The 12,471-nt window shown below is 32.9% G+C and overlaps 2 protein-coding genes across 8 annotated transcripts in view; one reads left to right on the top strand and one right to left on the bottom strand.

Moving 5' to 3' along the window:
- Positions 1-12,471, top strand: part of LOC136340127 (putative gustatory receptor 28b) — a 287,924-nt gene that overhangs the window by 44,953 nt on the left and 230,500 nt on the right. The gene's annotated exons all lie outside the window — the stretch shown is intronic.
- Positions 1-12,471, bottom strand: part of LOC136340113 (GTPase-activating Rap/Ran-GAP domain-like protein 3) — a 94,037-nt gene that overhangs the window by 39,770 nt on the left and 41,796 nt on the right. For 3 of the 6 annotated variants that reach the window (XM_066283891.1, XM_066283892.1, XM_066283893.1), the window contains exon 1: positions 5,368-5,519. The exons of the other annotated variants lie outside the window; for them this stretch is intronic. The gene's annotated coding sequence lies outside the window, so the exon portion shown is untranslated. Of the gene's footprint in view, positions 1-5,367; positions 5,520-12,471 lie in introns of those variants that run through there. 6 annotated transcript variants of the gene reach the window in all.

Genomic DNA, 12,471 nt, shown 5'->3' with positions numbered 1-12,471 from the left:
ACAGAACGGATAAGGGGACCACGGCTGCGAATTCGACAACAAGGAGAGAAACGAGAATAGTTCCAAAAGTGCTCGATCTGACATTAGATGGCGATTTTTTTGTTAAAAATTTTCGTATATTGCAAAGACCTGGACTTGAAAAGTTTACGTCTAAAGCTTTGTGGGTACTATGTTGATTTGTGTTTGCTTTGGAGTCGTTTCTGGTGGTAGAGATGTTGTGAATACGGACAAAATTGGTCATCGAAATCATTATTTAATTCTGGCATTTGAAAGGTGTTAGTCCATTCAACATCAAAGCGGAGTTAGATTCTACTCCGGAGGAATCTGATCCTCCGTAGACAACTCCAAAATGTTGGATGGTTGAGTTTAAATGCGGTCGTATGCGCTGATAAGACGAATTCCGAAGTGGTCGACCCGATGACACTCCAGATCTGACCACTCCAGAAGTCATGGTAAAAATCCACAAAACTGCGCTGGAAGATCGTCGGATAATTGCGCGAGTTATTAGACATGATAGGCATTTGAAAAAGTACTGAACATAGTATTGTGACCGAACAATTGCATATGAGAAAACTGTGCGCAAGATCGGTGCCGGGATTATTCACAAATTAATGGTTGGCAAAGTTTCACAGCAATAAAATCGAGTTTTTGCGTCGAGCCATTGCAATGGACGAAACATGGATCCATCATTTCACACCTGAGACGAAAGAGCAGTCAAAACAATGGACTCAAAAAGGAGAATTGGCTCTAAAGAGGGCGAAAGTCGTTCCATCTGGAAGAGAGGTGATGATGTCAGTTTCTTGACATGCAGGTGGGATAATTTAGATTGACTATTTCCCTGAAGGAAAAAGAACAAACGGAAAATGTTACAAAAATTTATTGCAGCGTTTAAGAGAAGAAATTAGAAAAAAGCGACTACATTTAGCTAAAAAAAAAATCTTGTTTCATCAAGATAACGCACCAGTCTACACTTTTGTCATCGCGATGGCCATAATCAATCAACTTGATTTAGAACTTTTTCCTCACCCACCTTATTTCCCAGATTTAGCTCCCTCACATTATTTTCTATTTCCAAGCCTAAAAAATGGTTCGGTGAAGTAAGATTTGCCAATAATGAAGAGATAGACTCTGAGGTAGATGCCTATTTTAAAACATTCGGAGATTCTTATTATAAATAGGGTAAAGGAACCATAGAACATCTCTAGGGAAAGTGTATCAATCTCAAATGATACTATGTTGAGAAATAATGTAATATTTTTCAATTTTTTGTTCTTTAAGTTTTAGATGGGATACTTTTGGGACTGTCTTCGTATAAGAATATAATATAGCACAGGGAGAAATCACTTATTACTGTAGTAAACTAAAATCAAGTTGAAAAAGCCCAAGAAAATAGGGGCTGCTAATGATATTTTTTACGATCAGCCAGAAAGTACGCGTTTGCTGTCCAATTTTTCTGCCTGAAAGTAACGTTTTGCGGGTCAAGGCCGGAAAACAGACTTAACGAACTGGCAAAACAATGTTCAATACCTTTTAACGTTATTTTTTTTTTTATTATTCTGCAAAATAGTTATTACTGATCTTCCATTACGATATACACACACCACGATTTAATACATTTGAAATGCTGTAACCAATTTCTAATTTTCGCTGCTTAGTCATAGGCAGGTTGTCATAGATCAACTGTATTCACACAATAAGAGAGGGAGAATATACTGCTCAGAGGGCACATCAGACCAAAATGTTGAAAATAATCGATATTTTCGATACATTTGTATCATCATAGATCTCAATCGATCGAATACATCTCAAGCCATAAGATTCCTATGAATTAAAAATCTATTTTATGTTTCTCGTTGAAAATTATATGTTTAATTATTTAATATCGAATTGAGCTCAGTCATTAATTTATTATCAAAATACGGAAATTGTATTACAACCTCATACAACATGAATGTGTCTCTGGCCCCATAATTTAGATTAATTTTATTATTAATAAATTCTATCAAACATCACCCGTCCATGCATGTACCAAACATTGTTTTGTGACCTCTGGCCATTATTGATTAAATAGTCGACCATGACACGCCTATAGTAATGGAAACGTAGCACCATTTCATAGAGTGAATGACAAAATCATTATATATGTATATGTATGCATGCGACAAACCACGAGTCAGTTTGGCCGACCAAGAGCTTCAGAAAGGCCCAACTGACGGCGTTTAGTGTTTTTGTCAATCAAGCAAACCCAGAATCGCAGTACAAACGGTATTCAGATTTCGAAAAAAAAACGTGCAAAACTGCTTAAATGCACTAATAAAACAATCGTCTATTGAAGATACCTTTCAAACAAATTTTAATTTTTTTTTTAATGTTCAGATACAATTAACTCAAAAGTCGAATGCAGTTTTTGATTAGAGAGTTTTTTTACCTTCATGTCAATTTATTGAAGAATCCTTTAGTTGACCATTTATAACTATCAGAAGCCATGAACATTCTAATTAGGGATAAATAACACATCCTTCCATGAAATTTAAAAATAAATGTGTTTTCATGGAAAAAAGAATGAATTGAGACATACATTTATATTCTTAAGAAATACAAAACAGCGTCTAAATAAGCCAGTGGCAATTTAACCCACGCGAGGTGGCTTAGATAACGCACCCTGTGTAGAGGAATTTTCTTGTGTAATTAATGGGTTACACTAAGTACGAATATATGAATGCGTCACGTATAAAGTTCTAAAGTTGCGTTTTTCCTCAATAAATTAATAAATAGAAAATATAAATATCAGCATAGGGAACGAGATTTTTCAATTAAGTAAACTAATAACTGCGTTACACATAACATACAACAGTTCTTATATACACTGCACGTAGATCCATCACTTGGCCATTTAAGGCCCTATATCTAGCCTGAATTAGACCTGCATTATAACCGCACGAGCTCGTGAGCAACTCCGTAATTGAATGAGTCGAATAAAACCTCATTACGTACGCGGCATATATAACGTTTTACGTCCGATTTTATATTAATTTGCTAATAATTTAATATTTAAGCCCAAACTAAAATATATTTGTTACCTGCTAAGAAAAAGTTAAATCTGTCTGTAAAAATTCAGTAATTTTCAGTTCCACAGATAACACATGCGTAAGCATCTCTACAAGTCTAGAGAAGTTGATTGTTAATTTCATTCATCATAATTTGTGTTTTTTGTTCTACATTTCTTCAAAAATTGACGGTTTTCAGGTTTGGTTTTGAATTCTTTGCATAATCATCACATACAGGGTACTCGAAAGTAATCTTGAAATATTTTCAGAGGTGATTCTAAAGAATAAAATAATAAATTTTTTTTTATAAAGTTATAAAAATATAACAAACCCAAAAATTACTTCATAAAGGGGATTCTGAAGAGTTCCTTCCCTATATTTTTGAAAAGGTTTACGGTAAAATTGATGTAATAAATGTAATAAATTGGATGGAAAACTTTTTGGGTTAATAATTCCAGATTTTAGTCAGGGAAATCACACGCAGCAGGTTTTCCACGTAAATGTTACTCTAACGTTTTTGTTTGCGTCGTTTTTTAATTACCACTGAATCACAAATACCATTAAATAAAAGAGGCTTTCTTATTTCATCTAATTAGGATAGCCGTTTTCTAGAAAAATGGGTGTTTATAAACCGATGCACGATTACATAGTCGCTCCTAAAGTATATCGAATTTCACAGTTTTAAAACGTACTTTCAAAAACATATTTTCGAAACGAAGAGTTCCGAAAATATCTTGAAAAAACCATCCTCAGAGTTTCCCTTTTAAGGGATCTTGGCCGCTTCAAAAAGCAATTTTTCGGGTATGTTTATAACAACTTTATTTATTACTTTAATGTCTAGAATCACCTCCCAAAATGTTTCAACGTTATTTACGGACACCCTGTATAAATCCAGAAAGACACTTCATTCAAGTCTAGAGAAGTTGGCGATGTTTCTAGGTATGAATGGCAATTATAGAAAAATTTCTTGATGACTCTCTGATCAGGATTTGTTCTTTTTTGCTTGAAATAACTCCACCAATTTAGATCTTTTTGAACAGATAAACGTCAGATTCCCGTCCGTCGTTCAATGGGCTCTTCATCACTTAAGTACAGAGAAAGCGTCATTTAACGTCCCTTTGTCCACGATCACTTAATGGTGAAGCAATATTCCGCTTATTGATGGAAGTTAAATAGGGATTATATAATATCAGAGGAGATAATGAGGGTCTGAGGGATATAAAGTCTTTAATCGTGCTGGCCATTTAGTTAAACATGTTGCCATGCCAACCTGCCCATTATAGTGTACAATATTGTGACGTTATTCCGCGTTGACTACTGGTTTCCTTGATTGCGCAGCCGCGGATGGGCAAATGAGAGGTTGACTTTCAATGATATTTCAAGTTCAACACGTGAAACAAGCAACATTTTCTTTAGGAACTCTATCGTATTCAATTTAAAAGCGTCTATTGTAAGATAAAACGTTTGAAACATTGTTTATTATTGCATTAAATGAAATAGATTATGGCCACACATGCCTGTTTGGGAAAATATAGTCCTGTTGATTGGGACACAGACATTTTTTATGAGGTGAAACCAAGCATATGTATATCAGATAGGTATTTATTAAGGATTTGATGGAAAATGTAACGCAGCAGACAAATAATATCAGAAAAAGGAACATTATTTGTAGGTGCGTAAAAATGGAGCTATAAAAAATTGCAAAAAATAAAACATCGATAAAGTATGCCAACGCCTTGAAATATTTACTGGCATGCACATGCAAAAACAAAGTTTTTAACAGCTGTCCAGTTGGAAGACCGCCAAAGGGATAAAAACGCGACATCAATAAACACTGGATCGGGCACTGCCAAACTAGTTTTAACATACAATTTTTAATTATAGGCGGGACAATTTGGTCTATGGACAACAATTATAATTTCACCATCAAATCGACACGTTAATATTTAATAATATTAACACGGCTGAAAGACGCACAAAACGAGCCCGTGAAAATTAAATACGTCACACAAATACCTACATGGAAATTGAATTGGTCCCTAATATTATTAGGAAATATTTTAATAATACAACAACACTAGCCATAGCTTATTCGCGATGTATTGTGCCCGGAATATAATAGAAATATTCCTGTGAAAACTGGAAAATATGAGAAAATTAATGTGGAAATATTTGTGAAATAATGCATGCTGTTGCCTTTGCTAAGCTGAGAAAGGCTGTTATTTATCTGGTAATTTAACAATATGAATGAGCTAGAAAATTAGTAAGAAAAGTTCCACAGGACAGTATCGACTCCTTAAAAACTCTTTGTTTGACTTACAAATAATTGCTAATCACTGTACAAAAACTCAAATGTCCTACATCATATTCACGATTCACGATTTGGTGGCGTCAAAGGTCACGTAAAAACTAAGAATTTTTCACGACCGTTAGGTCCATTCTTCGAAGAAGAGCGATTTGAACTAAACTTTTCCGAGGTTTCGCGCGTTTTCATGTACTGGAAGTGTTTCCATTTTGGGGAAATACGTATGCGCAAACCTTGCTGCAGTATTTGTGTCAATTTCTCCATTTTCATTACCCCAAACTGTTCCAAATAATTTTGGTTGTGAGAATATTTTAAAACGGATGTTCTAAACAGACATTCGTCATCGATATCTTTCATTATTATTATCCCTTTTGGGAATGGAGGATTTGATTCGAGAACGTAGCAAGATGTTTTGCAATAAATGGTCTTACATTGGCGTTCTCGCAGGTTAATTTTAGACAGGATTTTCCCGATTGGGAAATTGCGTTGGAGATGAAATTGATACCTACAAATAATGCAGAGTATGTGAGTTGGCAATTCAATTACCTACCGATAAAGTAGATAAAAATGTGTTTGAATTACTTCCTCTTCTGGAAGTGATGTTACCATAACTGACAGTTTTATATGAAATAAGTAGTTCAATATAGGTCTTACTGAAATAGTGTTTCAAAACCACTGTCCGTAAATAAAGGGATTAGTCCCTTGGCTCCTTATAAAAAAAAAGTTACTATTAACATAAGTTCGTACCTTTTTCGAAATACAGGGTGTAATTTTTTTTCCCAGTTATTTGACGATATCACAGGAACCGAGGTACAGGACTAAGTTGTTGTACACATATTATCGTTAATATAAGCTACTTTTGAGTTCTAATTCAATTTTTTTTCACACGCCAGTGGCGGAAATTTTAAGGTTTATGTGAGGTTTTTTGCCTTCAATTTTTACGCTACTACGACAATTTGCACTTTGAAATTATCTTTGAAACCGTAAAAAGAACACAAAAACCTTGAAACCTGACATTGCCGCACGAAGAGGTCATTTTCAATAATTGTCGTAATTTTCATTTTTTATTTGCCTATTTTCGATAATAAATTGTGTTTGATGATGTTGCTACTTTTTTCATGTTTTTCATCATAAATGTCACTCAGGAATACGGTTTGCTTTAGAACTTTTGATCAACAGTTCTTTTTTTGTGTAGAAAACATTGGCGGTTCAAAAAGAGCTAATATTAATGATAATATGTGTATAAAAGCTCAGTTATGTACTTCAAATGGTTCTTGAGATATCGGCAAAAAACTGAAAAAATATTTTCTTAATTTTTTACACCCTATATCTCGAAAACGGCACGTTTGCGGAACCATGTTAATAGGAACTGTTTTGCTTGCGATGGATCCAGGAATGACATCTTTAATTTGAGGACACATGTTTTGAAACACGCTGTATATGAAAATAATTTCGTTAAGCGGAGGTTGGTGTTCAATAATTGCATGTCCCTGTATTTATTTTAATTAATACGCGATGGAAAGCAAATACAGGCATTTGGCATAGATAGTTCTGGTATTTATGTTAATGAAAATACGTACTTATTTGACGATAAAAGTAGGTCGAGGTTAACTGCAGAGAGGAATTTCCTAATCGAAATGTTACCTTATCAAGGTTTAGATAAATTTGTCAATTATCGTTTTCTATCCCTTTTCGAAAATTCAAGCAAACACTGACAATTTTTCATTTTACCCTAATAGAGGTTTTGTAATGGGACAATGGAGCATCTAAAGGTACTCAGAATTATTCATTGGCAAATGTATGGAATACTAACAGAAAAACATTAACCTAAAAAACTATGAACATTGATGCTGCACTAAATTCTCGGAAAAAGCTTTTTAGTTGCAATTAATGCAAACTAGAAATTAATTCTAATGCCTTATTTCGAAATCTGGCATTCAAAATCAATAGCACAGCTCGGCACAAATTTTCGCGCGGGGGTTTCCCTGATCTCATTTTTATTTTTCTCACGTTTATTAAAACATCCTGTATATTAGCAAATGTGTCAAAACTAAGTATAATTTTTTTTTAAACGATGTGTCACGTTTCCATACCGAAACCGTCATGTTTCATTAATAAATGCTGATTTGTGTATTGTCTTTAAACATCGGATTATTCAAGCGTTTTTGTCGAATATTCTTCTGGAACTTGAAGAAGGTTGAAAACAATTCCGCATTTATACGACTGAAAGGCAGTATGACGTATCAGCGATCTCTGGGAAGCGTTAAAAATGTTGGTCGAGCTGGAATTTCTGAATTGAAGGTGAGAAGTACAGTGGCTCGAATCCAGGTCAGTAGTGAAGGTAACAAATTAAGTTTTATGAGATTGTAAAACGTGCTTAATTCTTTACGCAAAGAAAATAATATTAAAATTCTTCCGGTAAATAAAAGTCACGCAACAGTCCTATTGGACTAAGTCAACTATTCAAATACGCAAATTAGAGTGTTAATCCCGTATTCACGGTCATCTCAGTCCTATTAGCTGTAATACGAGGTGCACTTAATCGGTGGAGAGCATGGAAAACATTTTATTCTTGAAGTTTTCATGAAAAGTGCTATTACATTATCACGAACGGTTGTTGCATTAACCTTCAACTAACCCCAACTCACCTTGAGTCCCTGATACCTGCACAAATTACTTTTGGAAAACACTGTTTAATAAACTACCCCAAGGGAGAATTATTTGTCAATTTTTGTCATCCCTGTTTGCTTCATTATCCGTCCGTCTTCAGTTTAATATGCGTCTCAATGACATTAGGTGGTAGTCCATTCACATGTGTCTTTTCAGCAATTTCGTACCGAACTTGTAAGATTGTGCTAACTAAATTTGCTATGTTCTTTTGGTGATTAAATTTCTGAGAAACAATAGAAAATAATTTTGAGCTGTTTATTCTCTTCCTGAATAGTATTACAGATATGCTTCCGAAGTAATAAAATTCTAATATATCGCGTTTTTTTTTCGCGTTAATGAAGTTTTTTGTTAATAAATTTTATTTTTATTGGTAAATGAAATTATTAATTGAAAATAGAAAAATACTAACAAGGAAAACTATGAACATTGATGCTGCACCAAAGTTTCAGGAAAAGCTTTTCAGTTGTTGAGCATTAAAAATGAATTTTTATGTATTATTCCAAAGTCTGGTTTCCGAGACAACTGTTTCCGGCAGACACAAATTTTCCGTGGGGTTTTTTTCATATCTCATTTTATCTTTCCGCCTAGTTCACTTTTAATACAACATCCTATATATTAGCAAATTTACTGAAGCAATTAAATATTGCTTCTGGAATACTCTGTATACAGCACGTGGCACATAATTTAAACAATACGATTTTGATTTGGATATACTTTTGTTTTAGTTCCAGATATTTTTGATATTCTGAGTTCGCTGCAGAAAAGTACAATGAATGATTATTTAGGATTGTTGAATTCATAAAACGAAAGTTGAAAATATAGTCTTGTTCGGCACTATACACAATGCGTAGGGTGTCCCATTTTTGGTGGGATTATTAAGAAATCTAGCTTGGAAATAAAGATAATTAAAAATTGTTTACAGAATATTAAGCTATTTTTCGAGAAATAAATCATGGCTCAAACAATACTTTCATACGTCTCTTTGTTTTAGACACAAAGTGAAATTAAAATTGTTATATTTTGGGACCCCTTCTGTAACTTTTTTTATTTAAAAGAATTTTGTAATTTTGAAAACAAATTCTCATAGATTTTGTTACGCAGAATTCATTGGCAGTATAAGATTTCTTATTCATCTAACCATTTTTGAGATATAGACGAAATTTGTCTTTTTTTAAATAAAATGTGTATTTGTTCAATTTGTCGTGTTTTCCTTTAGAAATGCTTTTCAGCAATATATGACACTATTGAAAAGTATTGAGAAATAAACGCAAAATTAAAAATTTAATATTGAAATAGACATTATTTTTTAGTGTGTCTTGTCAAAATATGACAAAGCCATCGTCAGTCTAAAGTTATTTTAACAGTAAACGCTTTAAGAAGAATAGAAAAGATCTCTAGACTGTTTAGAAGCAAATGGTGGATGTTGTGAACAATTGCCATAAAATTGAATTTCTTATTATAATTTCCGTTTGTATGCAGTCTATTTCGATAGGTGCATTATTAGTAAATTATAATTTTTTATGTATTTTACATGTCTTTCTAAATATTTATCAGTAGTGTCAGATACAACTGGAACTGCTTCAAAAAGGAAATAAAACAGATTAAACAAATACAGGGTGTTTCATAAAAAAAACCTATTTGTGGGCTATATCTTGAAAATCGTTAAATAAATAGTAAAGAAATTGTATATTACTACTGAATTCTACTTTAAAAAAATCTATAAAAATCCATTTTCAAAGATGCAGAGTTCTTTTAAATAAAAAAGTGATAGAAAGGGTTCCAAAATGAAACAATCTAAATTTCTATTTGTATCACAGAAACAAAAAGACTTAGGAAAAAATTGTTTACACTATGGTTTATTTCCCGGAATAATAGTATAGTATTGCGCGAATCATAACCAAACCATCTTTATACTTAAACGAGGTTTCTTAATAATTCCATCAAAAAATGAGAGACCCTGTGTAGTATGTTTTGCTAACGTACAGGAGCAAAACTCAAAATGTAGTATCAAAAGGAGTTTCATTTCGATACTGTTTTAACTCGAAAACAGTTCAAAAACGCTGGCATGAGACTGCGATATGGAAATATTATATTGCTGTATGAATGATGAAAATAGCATTTTCTGTCACTAAGAGAACAGTTTCAAACGCCACAAAGTTGGGTTCTTGAATTACAGAAAATTATTTGCGGTAACTAGAACATCATATTTTTCCCCGATTATGCTTAATGCACGCAGCCAATGATATACAAAATTAACAAAACTGGGTTATTCAATTTCATTACTAAACAATTATAGCATCGCTTTATTGGTGTTCTACTCAACATATCTCTAATACACAGAGATAGATAATAAAATATTTAATTTTGTCATTATTAATTCTGATTCACGTCGTGGTTCAATCAGTGTCAGCGAGTTTGAATTTTTAAAATAGGCTACTTGTATGCTTCCCACAATACTCTCAGGAATGATGTGCTGCATTCAACGTCACTGTCAAACTGTCATCTCTAGAGACCAAAGTTAGCGAGAAGGGATATTCTCTCTCTAGAGATGAAAATCACGTTTTCGCTTAAAGTAAAGTATGATGAAAGTTGCTTTTTTTCCGGAGTTGTGGAAAACAATCTTTCCATGTCAGATTTGCTTATCTTTAGACAGGGTGATTAGGAAATTTCGCATTTTCGGAACTCGCATGTGTTTTAAATTTGCAAAAAAGAAAAAAAAAAAACACACACACACACGAGACGACCTAAAATATCAAATAATAAATAGGGTGTTCTTTAAAAAAAATCGTAAATTTAGTTGCGACCTAACCGATTATTGCAGAATAAAAAGATATATGTACAGTGGATCACAAAAATATTCGGACACCTACTAGAATTCGTTTATTATAGGATTTAATAGACTGTGTACTGAACGGGAAAGAAAAATTTAATTGCCAATAAATAGATTCAATCTTACATACTAATATTTAATAAATTCATAAACAAAAAAAACATATACAACAAGATAAATAATAACAAATCTGTTTAAATAACATTTTTATCAAATCACAAAAATATTCGGACACCGATTTAAACATGACAAAAAACGGTAATTGTTGCAATTATTCTAAAAATTAATATTTCGTATGACCTCCATTTTGGTTCCGAACCTTTTGCAATCGGCATGGCATAGAAGAAATAGATTTTTTTATAAATTGTGTATCAATTTTAAGCCATTCTTCAGTTAATACTCTTTTTAATGTTTCTTTATTTGTAATCTGATGTTGTCGAATTTGAACGTCTAATTGATGCCACACATTCTTAATAGGGTTGAGATCCGGAGATTGCGGTGGTGTTTTTATCACATTTGGACAATTATACAACAACCATTGTTTCACTATTCGAGCACTGTGCTTAGGATCATTGTCTTGATAAAATTTAAACCGATCCAGTAATTCCATTTTTTCAGCACTTTTTTTTTAAAGATTTTGCTTTAATAAGTTAAGGTAATATATCTTATCCATTCCCTCAATAAAACCTAATTCGCCCACACCTTGCGATAATATACACACCCAAACCATTACAGAACCTCCTCCGTGTTCAATCGTGGGACATAAATTGTTGTTATTTAGCTCAGTATTTGCTTTTCTCCAGGCCATTTGCCTACCATCCGATCCGAAAATATTAAATTTAGATTCATCGCAAAAAATAACGTTATTCCAGAAGTTCTCATCCTTAGAAATGTGTTCAATGGCAAATTCAAATCTAACTTTTTGATTTTTCTTACTTAACCAGGGCTTTTTCCTGGCTACACGACCATGAAAACCATGATCACGAATACATCTTCGAATGGTCTCCGTTGACACTTTTTTTTCATGAAATTTTTCCGTTTCCATTTGCAACTTAAGGGCACTCATTTTAGGATTTTCTCTCACTTTGCGCATAATAAGTCGGTAATCTTGTTCGTTAAGAATTCGTGGACGGCCTGATTGCTTCAATGGCATAATTCGATCTTCATTTTTATACTTCGATATTATGTCTCCTACCGAGCTTTGATCTAGATTTACCATAGCACCTATTTTTTGGTATGAATAACCTTTTTCATAATTGAAAATCACTAACTGTCTAATTTCGAAACTAATGTTCTTATTTGCGATACGACCCATTTTTCAGATGATAATAAATTGCACTTCGATAGCATACTATATGGATGTGTACGAAAGTGATTCATGATATAAAAATGTATTAGATAACAGTAAAGAAACTATTGCCTTGCAACCAGGTAAACAGCGTCCGAATATTTTTGTGATATTAAAAATATGCGATAATTTTCTAATTTAATAATTTTCTTTCGATTTCGATGGCTTTATTTGAAAATTAAGGTCATTTTGTGTTAGGAAAAATATCTTAGAAATTCATTATTGAATATTTTTTGTCTAAATCTTTCAAACATCCATTTAAAACGGTAAG

This window comes from Euwallacea fornicatus, chromosome 7 (assembly GCF_040115645.1).
Source record: "Euwallacea fornicatus isolate EFF26 chromosome 7, ASM4011564v1, whole genome shotgun sequence".
Taxonomy (NCBI): Eukaryota; Metazoa; Arthropoda; class Insecta; order Coleoptera; family Curculionidae; genus Euwallacea; species Euwallacea fornicatus.
The sequence above is the reverse complement of the archived record's forward strand: the minus strand, read 5'-3'. Positions and strand labels throughout refer to the sequence as shown.